We start from the raw sequence: 13,746 nt of genomic DNA, 5'->3' as shown, positions 1-13,746 counted from the left end.
ATTGGCAACCCAAGCACCCTGCTGTCTGAGGGCATCGCTTACGTATCAATTACTACAAGGCACCAAGGTAGTATTCATACAATAAGTGCTATAGAAAACAGCAGGGTAATATTGAGAGGGCAAATACAATGAAGAGGAAGGCTGCAATTTGTTCAGCAGCAAAAGGATGTTCTCTGATCTTCAAAGTACCGTGCAGAATCAGGGTGACACTAAGATGCCAAGTATTGCGGGAGGACAGGGTATTATTTAAACCCCAGATACAATAATATGGAGAGAGTATTATTTACTAACCAGACGGGATGCAATAGCAGCAGTAACTGCATGGTATAATTTACAACAGGGGAAAAGACATCATTTGCAGACCAGTCATTACAGAATGGGAGGGTATTCATTATGGTACAGCACTGAAGTATTACTTTGAAGCTGAGCACCATAGAGGCACAGGGTATTATTTATACACCAAACACCACACTTTTCTGGGGTAAGTAACAGTGACAGTTAATCATTTATACAAAAGCCATCCTGTAATTTCCAATATGTGAACTACGTGATTATTTCGACCTTGAATCTGAGGCACAGATGATGTCACGTTAATTACACTTGGGTCTGTGGCTGAGTATCACAGCACTGCTAATCCAGAGTAGTCCTCTGAACCCAATTAGTTTGTGCCAGCTGGGCTGAATCTGCCTTGCCCTGTGTAAAGGCTGCAGTGATTGGGGATTTCCAGGGCTGTGCTTGGGGTTTACCTCTGACCTGCTAGGATCTCAGCAGGAGCAGCAGGTTTAGCTGTGCATTAAGGTTGCTCAGTGCTGGGCACTGCTCATCCAGCACAGGTGTGAATGGGGGATGAGAGCTCCAGCTGGAAGGGATACATGCCACCATTTACACCCGTTTATCAGCTGCTGGCCTATGTGTTTTCTTTGCATGATTTTTCCCTTTCAGTCCATGAATCAGGAGGTGTTTTCTGGTTGTTTACTCTTAGTTTCTCCTGAAGAATATCTACCATCTTCTGGTCACATTATTCCTATTTAAATTTCTGCTAAGTCATACCTGTGGCCACACAGACAATTTCTTTTGTCCTTCAGTAACTGTCACTACTGCTAATTAATTACACATCCAAGTCCTCTCCCCACCATCAGGGCATTTTAGAAGCCAAAGGCCCACGGAAACTACCAGCCTAGCTGAAACCATCAGTGTGTCCAGGCCAGCATCCTGTCTTGGCCAAAATCTGTATCGCCAACATCAGAGCAAAGTTCTCATCATCGAAAAAATAGGGAAGAAAGTGCTGAGGAGGAAGTTTCTTTTTCACACTCGGCATTTAGTGGTTGCCTTATGCCTTGAAGCATGAGTATTTACATTCCATACCCTCCCGCTAATGTAAGCGGGGTTTATTGGGCATGTCTGGCTTTACTCAGGACTAGCTTGTGAGTGCAGCCTGCTCTGCCTGGCCAGGAACATTGCCCTGCCCTGACTGCTTCCCTGCAGCAAGGATCCCTGTAACAACAGGCACAGGACAAACAGCACAGGTTGTGCTTCCCCAAAATGTCCTGTAACCCGAATTCCACACGACCTGTGTCTGTCATGGGCCTCCACTCCAAGGTAAGGCTCATGGTCTGCTTCACCACGGCTTGCATGGCAGGAACAGAGAACTGATGGCTTTGGGACTTCACTGCATGACCCAAGTCCCTGCATTTACTTCTCCTTCTGTGATGATGGGACTGTGTCCCCATAATGTGGCCACATCTGAAACCGTGATGTGTCTAAGCTTACTCAGATGATTGGGTTTCTAAAGCAGGGGAAGAAAAAGCTGAGAAAAGCAGTCTGCTTGTCTGCTGAGGCTATTTCAGCAGCTAAATTATATGGAGGCTGAAAGAGCTGGAGATCTTAAGCCTGGAGAAAAGAAAGCTCTGGGGAGACCTTATGGTGGCCTCTCAGCATCTAAAAGTGGCTGTAAGGAAGAGGAGGACCGAGTCTTTAGGAGGGTCTCTGTTGCAGTAGAGAAATAGTTTCAAACTAAAAGAAGGGAGATGTAGCTTGGATATAAGGAAAATGTTCTTTACAATGAGGGCAGTGAGGCACTGGCACGGTTTGCCCAGAAAGGTGGTGGGTGCCCCATCCCTACAGACACTCCAGGTTTGGCTGGTTGGGGCTCTGAGCACCTGATCAGCTGTAGGTGTCCCTGTTCAGTGCAGGGCAGTTGGTCCAGCTGGCCTTTAGGGGTCCCTTCCAACTCAACCGATGCCATGATTTTAGAGTACCCCACACAGCTCCTGGCCTTTCTCATCATTCCACCCACCCTTCCGCTCCCTGCTCTGTACTGAGCAAACACGGGGAAGGGAGAATATCATGCAAGTGAGAAGTGGAAATTTCTATTACAAAAAAGGGAAAGCCCGTCGTAAAGCACTCAGAGGAAAAATCTCACCGGGAAGCATCTCAAAAAAATAAATAAATAAAAAATAAAAAAAATATTCAGCACGGTGAACATTACAAATCCCTCCCCCCCCACACACACCTATTCATGGGGCCAACAAAAAGCTTCTTGAGCTCGGCACTGTGAGCCCATTGAGAGCAGTGCAGGGCATGGCACACACCCTTGCCTTGTGCACACAGCAGCGCCCGCAGCCCCGCTGCGCACACAGCCCGGGCTGTTCGGCCCTCGCACAAGGAAACACTGAGTTTTTAAAAGTAAACTCTAAGGTTTCCGTTGTTGCACTGGGCTCAATTTTCTTCTTTTTTTTTTTTTTCTTTTTAAATATATATATATATATATATAACAGCTCCCTCTCTTTGCTGTCTCTTTCACTCTTTAAACAGCCCTGAATGCAGCGGGCCGCTGAGCAGCCGTCGCTCTCTGGCTCCGTATGTGGTCCAGAGCTGGGATGAAGACGGCTTTTGTTGCTGCTGCTGGGAAGCTGCCTGCGAGCAGCACACACAGCCTGGCTTGTTCACACGTGGAGGCTCCGGGGGGAGCAGGAGGAGGAGGAGGATGCAGTTTGGGGAAGGCTGGGCTTGCGGTGGAGTAGCCGTCCCACCGCCAGCAAGGAAAAGGGGAAAGCAGGGAGATGGCAGAGGATGGCGGTGGAAAAGATGTCTCAAGCAGCTAAGAAAGGTCCTGTTGATTTTTGAACTGGCAGCAGCTGGACCTCCACCAGCCCAGTCCTTGCTGTGTGTAAGGCAGTGTGGGGAGGCAGTGAGGTCACCAGACCTGAGCCATTTGTGAATGCAGAGAAAGCAGAGGAAAGACCTGCAATGGAGTGAGTTTTTGAGTCCCTGGGGCTTCTGGTCACTGTACACATGGATGACTCCATAGCACTGAACAACAGTTAACAATCATTCATTTGTCTTTTATGGGATACCATCCAACCCCTCCTACTTAAGAACCCCTTAATATTCCTCTCCATACAGGTTATGTTTTACAGCGCTAAGCTGCCATTTTCTCCACTGGTTGAGCATTAATTTTATTGTCCTCATCTCCTTTCCCTCTGCCTCCTTCACTCTCTTGATTTCCTATCTCCTGGGATCTCTTTGCCCACCTGCCTTCCAGCCCTCATGTTGCTGTCAAAGCCCAGTTTTGTCTACAATTATAGGAAACGTTAAACAGGAGTTCAAGCAGAAGAGGTAGAGTTTTTCCTCAAGAGACAAATGGAACTGCTGAGGGCACATCATAAGAACATCCCTGGTCCAGCAAGGGCAAAAGGCGATGCCTCTCCTGCATGCTCTGAGAGCATCTCCAAAGATATCGGAGGGGAAAGATCTCCCTCTAACTCACCATGTGAGCATGAAAATAAAACCCAAAAGAACCACAGCAAAGAAACAAACAGTTCAGCTTTCAAAACTCCCAACAGCTCTACTTGGTGAGGTCTGAAAACCCACCCAATGCAGTCCCCGATCCCCAGCCCCTTCTGCCCAACCCATGTCCTCTTTCTGGAGGCTGTAGACAAAAAGCAAACTGGTGAGGAATGCTAAGAAATTCCTCTTTCCCAAATGTTTCGTCATGGGATATTCCCTCCCTTTCCACATCTGGCAAAGTTATTTTAGAAAAGTAGGAGAACTTTTCAAAAGTGCATTTTTTTGGCTCAAAAGTTTGGGTTAAAACGCATGCTTTCCGCTACGTGCGGAGGGAAGGCTGCTACTTAGCACAGGGTTCAAGTGAAAAATCTTAAGACATGGTGAATGAGCTAAAAGGAGATATTTCTGATGCAGACTCCAAAGGATGAAACTTTTTGCTCTGCCTGCTCTAGCAGAAGAGCTCAGCAACGTGCAAACCACTGCTAAAAGCACACAGGAGGAGGGCAGGTAACAGCCAGAGCTGGGCTCTTAATGCCACCCAGCAGGTCCACCAGCACCGGGCACCGCTCACAGCCATCCGCATGCACGTGCTACGCTGTCAGATCTCCCAGATCCCATCCCTTCTTCTCCTCCTCCCTCTGAGCCACCCTCTGTGTTCTCAATAATGATGCAATTACAGCAATCAGAGCGATAAACAGGAGAAGCATCACAGTCCTCCGGGATGTTTGCAACAGGTTGGCTCAGTAGCAAGATGAGAAATGCCACAGGCAGCAGTAAGCTATCACCCCGATGCACTGAGAGCTCAGAGAGAGGCTTGGGGGACAAGAAGAGGGGCAGTCCCCTCTCTGCTGTCCCCACTCGTGGCACAGGGTGCACGCTCTCAACTCGCGTGGTTTGCTTTCCCTTCCTTCCCAAAGAAAACTGAAAGCTCAGTGCATAGCCCTTGTCTTCAGTGATGGCTCTCCATTCCATAGCCTCACAGCAGGGTTGGGGAGAACCCCACAGCACTGCTGTCAGCACTGTCCCATCACTCAGGCTGGCTCCTCAGACAGCGGCTCTCTTTGCAGGAGAGCAGCTCTGCATAAAACTTGCCATCAGCCACTGCACAACTTTTTGCACGTTTCTGTGCTCAGGGCAAGAACCAAAGCACTCAGAGCCTGCCGTACTTAAAGCAACGAGGAAAGAAGTGGGAAAGTTAAGAAAAAAAAAACACTGAAAAGAGAGGAAAACGCAACACCTTACCTTTAACAGTTCAGTGCAGTGCTCGGAGAATCTAAGTCCCATACACCTGGCAGAGAAAGTAGGTGTTTTTCGGTGCTCAAGACGGAAAGAGCTTGCCACTTCTTGCTGTTGCTGTATGTCTTCTTTGCTATCTCCAGAGGACTTTTCCTGCCTTTTTTTTTTTTTTCCCAGTTCCCCAGAAGAAATCACAATTCCCTGTGTGGTATTTCAGGTCCTTTCAGGCAGTGGCAGCAGCAGCAGGCTTAAAGAGTAAGTGCTGTGTGTGAATGGCAAAAAAAGAGAGAGAGGGTTTCAGACCACATTAGCTGCCACTAGCTGCAAGAGAGACCATCAAACTCCTGTCAGCCTCCTTAGATACCTCTTGAAGAGCTGGCACACTAAGTGTATTGGATCCTCCTCTGGATTTTAGAGTAAAGGTAGGCAGGCATCCAGGGGGCAGGGGGAAATAGGAGGGCTTAAGGACAGAAAAGGAAGCCCAGCCTCTTGGAAAGAGGGAAAAAAAAATAGAAAAGAAAAGAAAAGGAGGAAAAAAAAAAAAAAAGGCATTGCTAAAAGAAAAAAAAAAGTACTGTAAATGGAGAAAGCTGAATGGGGAGTGGGGGATTAAATTTAGCCCTCTGGTTTGGAAGCAAACTACACAGAGCACCACAAGTGGTTGAGAGAGAAGAAATAGTTTATGCAATAAAAAGAGAGCACGGTTTATGCAAACTAACTAAAATAAGATGAAGCTAATTAAGGAACCTGGGCAAATTATGCGTGTCTGCAATGCAGTCAATATCTCTGCAGATACTGACTAGAAATGAGCACATGTACTGGGGAGCCCAAAGTGAGCAGAGAGCTTAAGGAACTGTTCTCTAGGCTCTGCTGGCTGTGGGGTGCAGATGAAGGCACAGGTGATGGAAGTGGTCCTGATGTGGGAACAGGGAGGGGATGCTCAGCGTTGGCAAATGTAGAGCACCTGGTGCTTATCAGTAACTGATATGTGATAGAAAGGCAGAAGGAGGGGGTTAAGAGATGGGGCTGTTTTGTAGGCTGTGTGGGTAGAATTGTAGAAGGACTTAAAAGTGCTGGAGACTGAAGCAACCACCCCAAAATCCTGTGGAGAGTCCTGTAATGGAATTCTCAGCAGTTCTGGTGCTGTGGGGAGGTGATGAAGAGGCTGTTCTGACTTTTTTCTTTCCTTCTGTGGGGGGTGTGATGCTGACTTTGAATAGAAGAAGTTGTGATGGAGGAGAACACAGTGGGTTTGATGTTACAGGCCTGCTCTTTGGCTTGTGAAGGGTCTGGGGGAAGCTGGGAGGAGGTGGGGAGCAGCTGAGACCATTGGGAAAGCCTCTTCTGATTGAGGAACGCTGCATGTCTGCTCTCTGAAAGCTGAGAGTGGGCAGAGTTGGGACTGAACCTGCACAGTCCCATAAGATTGGCTGAGATTCCCTACAGCGTGCTGCTTTTCATTCAGCCATTCGTTGCACTTGGTCCATCAAGAGATACAGCCCTTTACCTTAGCATGGAAAAGAATACCACTGGGGTAAAGGAAAAGTAAAACTTGCATGGTGCTACATGAGGGAAAACCCCCATCCTGGCTTTTCTCTCCCTGACACAGCATGGATGCTTCTCCTGAGTGTGTTGTGCTTCAAAGCCACGAGCTGGTTTTGGGACCCTTACCCTGCCTGGAACAGCAGGCATGTTTCTGTTGGCCCTGCTCCATGTACCAAGCCTCACACCTGTCCTCTGATTCTTTCCCTTCTTATCTCTTTCAGTATGATCTTTAATATCTGCATTTCCACCTCTTTCCCCAACACCTATGGGCTGAGCTGGCCTGTATACAGTTGACACTGGTTTATGGTATAATAGATTGCTCACCCCCCACAAATTATTTTGATACCATGCTCCATTTCATAGTCTGCTTCCTTGGTTGTCTCACTCCTGAACCTGAGGTTTGTGAGCCCTTTGTTGCATTTATGCCCCCTCATGAAAGCTGGGCGTCCACCATCCTGACAGCGGTGTCCCAGCATAGGGACACACTTCTTTCCAGGAGGACATTAGTATCACTAAGATTGGAAAAGACCAATGAGATCACCAAGTCTGACTATATTCCACCTTAGGAATTCACTACCAAAGTTTGGTTGTGAGTCTTCCCTTTGGATCACCCCTTTCTTCAGATGTGAAAATTCAGTATTAAATCTTTTCTAGTGCTTCAATGGTAGAGGGGCAGAAGGGCATTGAGGGTAAATTCGTTGTGACCACTAGATAGTGCAGGGCATTTGCAGCCCCATCCCAAATTCCTATACTTCATTTCCTCCTATGCGTGTCTTCTGAAGTAGAAGAACACTTCCTATCAACGTCAGATTTAATATTCCATCCTTTAAGGTCAAGTGAGGGCTCACCACTGACATAAAGGGCATTGGGTCTGTCTCAGGGGCTGCTGCCAGGCCGTGCTGGAGCATCGCCTGCCTGGGCAGCACAAGGACAGGCGAGGCGTGCTTCAGACAGAGCATGATGGCTTGTGCTTTAGGCAGGGCTCGGTATTTCCAACTGGGGTGAAAAAAAAAAAGGCACGTAGACAGGAGCTATAAAATGTACCCGGAGTGATTTTGTTCTGACTCATCCGTGCAAAGGACTCTGAAACATCTCACGCCTCACCGCAGCCCTTTCTCTGAGTAACGTAAGGTCCCTTTTGGGAAACATATACATTGAGCTGTTTTGCTGCGGAGGGACTGGGAGCTCCGTGTACCCTCAGCTGCCACTGTGGTTTGGCAAAGAAAACCCCATGTGAACCTTTAGTGAGCTGAAGCCAGGGAACGGAGAAAATTCTCCTTCGGGGCTGACCAGCTAGGAAAATGTGATGCTCCACGCAAAGCGGTTCCTTAGCAACTTTGGGAAAGGGATAGGCATGGCTCAGTACCTGCTGGCTGTCCCTGTTCTGTGTCTGCATCAGGAGCGATTGGAAAAACAGCTTGAGACGTGCAGAGAAATTGTGATTCATAACCCGCGATTGGAACTGCTGGTGTTTGTTTGTTTTTAGACTCAGCAAAGGCTGGGTCCAAAAAGTCATCTAAGTCGCTTTTGGTTTTTGTTTGAAGTAGGGACGCCACAATTCAGAGGTCTTTGGAATACAGGTGACAATGTGGAGAAGTGCTTACAGTGAAATAAAGCTGTTACATGTCATTATGAAGATCAAAGGAGACCTGTATCTGTTCCCAGTGAGGTTCAGCCTTCAGGGAGAGCAAATATTTGATCACAGAACAAACCCTGTGCCCAAGGAAGGGTGAATAATAGATTTGCCTCTTGAATATCCAGAATTTGCATGGTAGAAGCAGTCGCTGGATGAAAACAGGCAGAAAAGGAAATAACACCAGACAGAAAGAGATTGAATCGGTATGGCTGATAGTTATTTGCAGTTTTCCAAGAGCAATGAAAGGCAGGCTTGGTGGCTTTCCAGACAAAAAATAACCTCCAAACCCCCCCAAAAATAAATAAAGAGAATAGAAAGGAGAACAAAGAAGAGCCAGAGGGATAAAGAATAAAATCCTCAAACTGCATTTATAAATGGTGAGACCCATCCACTCAGTGTGATGAAGTTGCCCCTTCCTCACAACCAGCAGCTCGAACCATCTCACAATCCATAGCTCAAACCCTTGTGTGCCTCTCAGAGTGAAAAGGAGGGCTTGGTGTCCTAGAAACGTTACTTCTAGAATTGTTTAATCCTATTTAATGCTAACTAGGCACTTAGGAACCAGCAGGGGCATGAGAAGAAGGTTCAGGATCCCAACCGATCCTTGAGCTGAATGGGGCAGTGTGCAATTTAAACATCTGTGCCAAGACTTCAGGAAAAGGCACTGGAAATCTGGGGGTAAACCTGGGAGCTTTGAGCTTCTGCCTAAAAAAGTGCTTTTACAGAGAGCATCTGAGGGGCTCCTAGATCAGCTGCTGTGGGCTTCTTATCTGTAGCAGCATCTGTCGCAATTGTCCTTTCTGAAGGCAGGGTGGGCAGTGCTGCTTGGGGTGGAGCTGGCAGTCACTTTGAATGCTCAGCTGTGTTTTGGTTCAGGTGGATAGAAGCTCTGAGCTCACCTTTCCTCACAGTGGGGAAGCATGGAGTGGAGGAGGCAGTGCCCAGCAGCATCCTTGTACCTCCCAAAAGTGAAACATCTGCACTAGGAGGAGGAAATCCATCCGGAGCTGCTGTTGGGACACAGCAAGGATTACCCTGAAGGGGAAAGACTGGGAGCTTCTGTTGCGATAGGGAAATGGTTTAAAAGTAAAAGAGGAGAGGTTTAAACTGGGTATAAGGAAAAGGGGTTTTATGGTAAGAGTGGTGAGGCACTGGCACAGGTTGCCCAGAGAGGTGGTGGGTGCCCTATCCTGGGAGGGAATCAGGGCTCTGAGCACCTGATCAGCTGTAGGTATCCCTATTCACTGCAGGGGAGTTGGACCAGGTGGCCTTGAAGGGTCCCTTCCAACTCAGATGGTTCTATGATTGTGTGGAGCAAAGCCTGGAAGTCTCCTGTTCAAGTGCCTCACCATCAGTTCGGAATGTCATGTTTGGGTTCTGCACTAATCCAGAATACAATCCTAGGCTGGGGAGAGCACACTGTGATGTACAAGTGTCTGCATAGCCCGTGACACTGGGTCATGGGAGGAACATATGGTCTTACCTTGGGGTTGCGTGGCAGGATGAGCAGCCAGAGGAATGGAAAGGCAGAGCCAAAATCTTGCTAGGTAAAAATTAGGAGGAGCCTGAGAGCTCCCAGGAGATGCTTTGCCCACAGAGACCATGGGAGGGGGCTGAAAAGTCAACACCAGGGGTAAAAAGGGCACAGAAGAGCCTCCCCCAAACACAGCACCTGTGCCTCTCCTCCAGAGTGAATATCCTCCCTTGTCGGCGCGGGTGGAAAACTCACCCCATCTTTAAAAAGCAAACCCCACACTCACACACTGCTTCTCCCAACCCTGTTTGCATCCCAGCTTGGGATTGCTGCCCTTCCTGCGCCTCCGGCTGCACAAGGCACCTATTCAGCCTCAGCAAGTGGGACTCTCTCAATGGGCCGCCTTCTGCTGCCCCATGCCGGCAGACGTGAACAGCAGGGCTTCGTCCTGCACCCCCACCCCCACTGTGTGGCTTATTCCTCACCTGATAAAAATAGCAGCCCCGGCCCCTGGGTGGGATGGGGAGCACAGAGGGGGCTCTGTTTGGCAGGGTGTATTTTTTATATGAAATATTTTCTTCTTTTTCTCTTCTCCTGTCCTCTCAGTGTCTTTCCCATTGCTCAGCGGTGTTGTGTGATCACCTGGATGGGGCATCTTGTCTGTGTCCTAGCTCCTCAGCTCTGGATAGATGCAATTGGGGTGTAAGGGAGGGTGTAATGGAGGGAATGGGCTCCAAACTTGTCTGTGCTTTTAGTGTGTACGCTCCCCACCCACCAAGTGCTCACATGGTTAGTGAGTGTGTTGGTGATGGGTTGATGGTTGGACTAGACAGTTCTTCCAGACTTACTGATTCTATAGTTCCTTGCACAAGGGACCTGTTGTCCCTTAATCCACTCAGCTCCATGCGCCAAGCATGCCATCTGTGTGCAGCCCTTCCTAGTCATCTCTGGATGACAGTGACATTGGTTTTGTCTCAGAGGGTCATTCCCTTGGCTGAGTGAAGCTGTGTGCATCTCCCATCTGTGAAAGCTCCTCTCCTAAATGCACCTTTGTTTTTTTTTTTTCACTTTTGCATATGTGCATGCCCTCATCTCACCTTACTAAACAGCTGTTTGGGCTGAGCCTAACTTTGACCCCATCCCTAATGGGGAACTGTAAGGAAATGTGGGAGTGGGCGATACGCACAATATTTATACGATGAATGAATGAAAACAGTGCTATTTTTATGTTTCTTCCAGCCTGGGATAGAGCAACACGGGAATACAGCACCTTTTGTACAGGCAAAGGACATCTCCTCTGTTTGCTTTCCTCCCAGAATGCCTCCCCTTGCCCAGCACCATACAAACAGCTCGCTGTTGACCTTGGAAGCTGGTGGGGGGATTACGTCAAGCGATGAGGGCTGGCCGGGCTGGGTGCTTTGCTCTCCATCCCCTTGACCTTAGCCTTGTAGGTTATGCACACCATGCAATTGGGGTGAGCTGCTGACAAAGGGGACTGGGGGCTTCCAGGGACCTGTGCACAGAGCTTCTCCCTATGATTTCATTATGACAATATTGGCAGACCCATCAGGGTTCCTCCACCAGGAGGTGTCAGTCCCGTGCAAACCCAGGGAAAGGCAAATAAGATGAGGTTTCTGCTTTTCTCAAGTGCCAGCCAGCACCCCAGTGAGGAGCACTGTCACAATCCCTCTTGTGCCTTTGAGGTACCAGGGGGGTTGTGGGTAAATCAGGATACATGGGCATTTTCTTCCCTATCCCCATTGACTTGGGGTGGGTAGGTGCCATAGAGCATCTCTTGAGAAGCCTCAGGTGACCACTCTGCTAAATAAGAAAAGCAGGCACAAAAAGGAAGATACTTAGGAAAAAAACAAGGGCTGCCTTAGAGTTTCCCGCTTGCCATCCCCCTGCAGAGGATGAGGCCAAAGCACTTGTTTTCACTTTCCAGGAATCCCCCAAACTAAGCAGTTTCAGCCAATAAACAAAGGGATCATGGACGGATGGCCTGCTTGGCATGCAACAGCCCAGAGGTCATTTCTTCAGTAGAAAGCCCAAGAATACTCACAGCAGGCAGTGACTTTTCTTGCTACGTTTCCATCTGATTTTGCTCTTTCAGCAACAGAGGCAGATAGTTGTCTTTGGAGGCCAATCTTTTGTCATCTCATTAACACCAGACTCCCCTGAGCCTTTTAACCCACTCAGACCTGTCCTGAAGTACTTATTTCCCCTCCCCCATTAATATCTCAGTTTTGGGTTTTTTTTTGCTAGTGAGTAAGAAAAAGGTGTGAAAAAAAAAATCAATCTGAAAACCAAAATCCTACTAAAAGCCCCACAGTCCAACAGTATGGACCCAGATATAGCAGGTGTGAACGTAGGATCACAGCTAGAGCAGCTAGCTGCCACCGGCCCTTCTTCTGGAGTGATCAGAGCTGAGACTTGGATGGAAGGAGAAATGTACAAGGGGTTTCTCCAGACCTAAAACATGCAGAATTCTCCATCCACAGTCTTGACGGTGAGTGGGTAGTTTGTTCTTCCTAACCCCCTTGTTTATTTATTATTAACCTTGGTTGTGAAACCTCATCCTTCAGTTTCCGTGTTTCACTCCTTGTTTTTGAGTCTTCAGTAAATGCATCTTTTTGTTTGATGCAGAAGAGTGATCCATTCTCTGTCTGCGTTGTGGGGTGGGTGGATGGAGCTGGAGTTTTAATTCAGAAGCTCAGAAATAGCCTCAGGGTCTCTACAAATAGCAAACGTCGTCTTTTTCTGTCACTGGAAGATATAACCTGCCTCACCTTTCAGCTCTCAAATTTCAGAGCGCCAGATCAAACCTGCCATTTAAAACCCAACATTATGGGGCAGGTTGGGGCTCTCCTGTCCATCCCCCAGGGCAAGTGGACCTCAGAGGGGCACTGAAGGTTACAGAGGTACTCATATGTTTCTTCATCACCAAACGCACCTCTGGACATCCTTCTTTTTAGCTCCTTGCAGCTGAGCCCTTGGCCATGTGTCCCTGCTTCTCTGTGTACTGCTGCTTTAGAAGGTGGACATGCCGATCTCCTTTGCTCCATTTAGCTGAGTCTTCTGCTGAGTCCAGAGCCTGAGCTTCTAGGCTGAAGTTTGTGACTGAGTTGAGGCATATGGTTGGACTCAGTGGTTTTGCAGGTCTTTTCCAACCTAGGTGATTCCATGAGTCCATGTTTCTGTGATTCTGTGATTTCAAGACTCTGATTCCTTGGCTCTATGATTTCAAGATTGAATGGTTTCACGACACCATAATTCTATGATTCCAAGATTCTGTGATTGTTTGGTTCAGCGATTCTAGGATTACATAATTTCATGATGAATCCATGATTCAACAATTATTTGACTGCATGATTCTGTGATTCCAATGTCCACAGGCTGTCAGTGCTGCATACACCTCCGGGCTTTCCAGGGGTAGAGCCATTGGGGCAGAGGGCCATTAATATGGAGGGGATCAAACAGCTCCATGTGTTCTGAAAACAAATTAAACTCTCTTTCTCACCTTGGGTCCAATAAATGTATCTTGGCCTTTGTTCCGTCACTCAGCAGACAGCCTTCCCTTTGGCCTGTGAATATTCGGGTGGGAAAACAGGCACTCAGGGCTTTGTGATTTGTTTGACCCTTTCCTTTGTTGGGTCCTTTTACAGGAACCCGAAAGTGCTGTTGTGAAAAGACAGCAGAGACTGTGTGGACCTTGGTAACTTTTCTGAAGACCGTGAGACCTGCCAAACGGCCCGAGAGAAAGGATCTTACTGTGTTGATTTGTTTTCTTTGGTTTATGGGGGGAAAAAGTATTTCACACATAATTAGAGCAGCCACAGAGAGATTGTATTAAAGGCGCTTTACTGGAAATTTCAAGGGACAGAACAAGGGAAACCTGTGTTAACACTAGCAACCAGGAGAAGGACCTTGCTTGCAAAATGGTGGCGAAGGACAATGTGGAGTGTTCAAGCTGCAAGAAAGAAACTGTTCAGAAGGGCAGTATGTGCATCGGGGCTGGGATTAAACTAAGCTGCTGTGGGCTGTGATGCTCCCTGCCCACCACCCC

General features: G+C 47.9%; 1 protein-coding gene across 1 annotated transcript in view; it reads right to left on the bottom strand.

The window, feature by feature from the left end:
- The window catches only part of ACAN (aggrecan), a 42,460-nt gene extending 36,997 nt beyond the window's left edge, over positions 1–5,463 (bottom strand). Inside the window, exons 1-2 of the mRNA XM_072345540.1 lie at positions 5,390–5,463; positions 5,032–5,287 (exon numbers count right to left, since the gene is read on the bottom strand). The gene's annotated coding sequence lies outside the window, so the exon portion shown is untranslated. The remainder of the gene's footprint in view (positions 1–5,031; positions 5,288–5,389) is intronic.
- Between the last annotated feature and the right edge of the window lie 8,283 nt (positions 5,464–13,746).

Source organism: Excalfactoria chinensis, chromosome 10 (genome assembly GCF_039878825.1).
Source record: "Excalfactoria chinensis isolate bCotChi1 chromosome 10, bCotChi1.hap2, whole genome shotgun sequence".
NCBI lineage: Eukaryota > Metazoa > Chordata > Aves > Galliformes > Phasianidae > Excalfactoria > Excalfactoria chinensis.
The sequence above is the reverse complement of the archived record's forward strand: the minus strand, read 5'-3'. Positions and strand labels throughout refer to the sequence as shown.